Below are 2,428 nucleotides of genomic sequence, written 5' to 3' on the forward strand. Positions count from 1 at the left end.
CATAAAACTACAGATCCAAGAAGCGCAAGCATACTCCAAACAGAAGAGATATGAATAGGCCTATGCCAAGACACTTAATAATCAGATTATCAAATGTCAAAGACAAAGAGAGAATCCTGAAAGCAGCAAGAGAAAAGCAATCCATTACATACAAAGGAAACTTAATAAGACTAGGTGCAGATCTCTCAGCAGAAACCATGGAGGCAAGAAGGAAGTGGTGTGATGTATTTAAGATACTGAAAGAGAAAAACCGCCAACCAAGAATCCTGTATCCAGCAAAGCTGTCCTTCAAATATGAGGGAGAGCTCAAAATATTTTCTGACAAACAGACAATGAGAGACTTTGTGAACAAGACACCTGCCCTACAGGAAATACTAAAGGGAGCACTACAGGGTGATAGAAGACAGGAGTGCATGGTTTGGAACACAATTTTGGGAGATGGTAGCACAACAATGTAAGTACGCTGAACAAAGATAACTATGAATATGGTTGAGAGGAAGGTGGGGATCATGTGAGACACCACAAGAGAGGAAAGATAATGACTGGGACTGTGTAACTTGGTGAAATCTAGAGTATTCAACAATTGTGATAAAATGTACAATATGTTGTTTTACGAGGGAGAACAAGCAAATGTCAACCTTCCAAGGTGTTAAAAATGGGGAGGCATTGGGGGAGGGATGCAATCAGCATAAACTAGAGACTGTAACTAATAGAATCATTGTATTATGCTTTCCTTTAATGTAACAAAGGTGATATACCAAGGTGAATGCAGATAAGAGGGGGGGATAGGGGAGGCATGTTAGACACTTGACATTGGTGTTATGTCTGATTCTTTATTCTACTTTGATTTAAGGTTATTTTTCCTTTTGCTGCTTCCTAGCTGTCATTTTTTTTTTCCTCTTTCTTTTGCCTCTCTACCTTCTTGACTCTCCCTCCTGCCTTGTGGAAGAAATGTAGATGCCCTTATATAGATAGTGGTGAAGGTGGTGAATACATAAATGTATGACCATGCAGAGAACCATCGATTATTTACTTGGGATGGAATGTATGGTGAGTGAACAAAACCATATTAAAAAAAATGGGTTGATGACAAAACCTCGAGGGCAATATACTGAGTGAAATAAGCCAGACACATAAGGACAATTATGGCAGGGGCTCACTGATAGGAATTAATTATAATATGTAAACTCATAGACATGAAATATAAGGGTAACAAGATATAGGACTAGGTTAAGGATGGGGGAGTGGTTGCTTAGTATGAGCAGAATGTTCAACTAGGATGAATGTAAATGTTTGGAAATGAACAGGGGTGTTGGTAGCAAGATGTGAGAACAACTAACAGCGCCGAATGTTGTGTGAATGAGGTGGAAAGGGGAAGCTCAGAGTCCATATATGTTACCAGAAGGAAAGTTGGAGGTCAAAGATGGGAATGCATAAAACTGAATCCTGTGGTGGCAATGTCCATGATCAACTGTACAAATACTAGGAATCGCTTCCATGAACCAGAACAAATGTATGACAATACAATTAGAAGTTAATCATAGAGGGGCATATAGGACAAGAACTATATACCTATTACAAACTATATACTACAGTTAATAGTATTTCAACATTTTCTCATAAACAGTAACAAATGTACTATATCAATACTAGGAGTCAACAATGAGGGGGTTGGTTAGGGATAGGGGAGGATTAGAGTTTTCGTTCCTTTTTTCTTTTTTTCATCTTTCACTTTATTTCTTGTCCTGGAGTATAATGAAAAGTTTCTAAAAATTGAACAAAATTAAGTGTGATGGATGCACAGCTGTATGAGGGTACCCAGGGGCAAGTGATTGTACACTTTGGATCTTTGGATAATTGTATGTTATCTGAACAATCTCAATAAAATGAAAAAAAAAAAAAGAACCACGACCATCTGTGGTGCTTTCTGAGGGTAAAGGGAATATGAAATGGGTAGTGGAAGAAGGTAGTGATAAATATGAGCTATGACCATGTGACCAGTTACAGCAACAAGGACTATAGTGGTTATGAATATTTCTTCCTTGTTTTTTTATGAGTACTTTTGTTTCTATACATAGAGCAAATATCTTTGTTTTCTTCCCTATCTCATCCACTTATCATATAACATAAGTTGTATTAACTTTATGTCATAGTACTTAAGTTATAGGATATCGAGTTTAAGAGTGAATATTACCCAATGTGGTGATTTGAAGCTGTGTGTAACCCCAGAAAAACATGTTCTTAAGTCTAATCCATTCCTGTGGGTGTGAACTCACTGTAAGTAGGACTTGTGATGAGGTTACTTTAGTTAAGGTGTGGGCCCAGCTCAATCAGGATGGGTCTTAATCCTATTACTGGAGTCCTTTATAAGCAGAACAAAATTCAGACACAGAAAGAGAGAAAGTCACAGAGGGAGCAGCCAGAAGCT

This window comes from Choloepus didactylus (genome assembly GCF_015220235.1).
Source record: "Choloepus didactylus isolate mChoDid1 chromosome Y unlocalized genomic scaffold, mChoDid1.pri SUPER_Y_unloc1, whole genome shotgun sequence".
Classification (NCBI taxonomy): domain Eukaryota; kingdom Metazoa; phylum Chordata; class Mammalia; order Pilosa; family Megalonychidae; genus Choloepus; species Choloepus didactylus.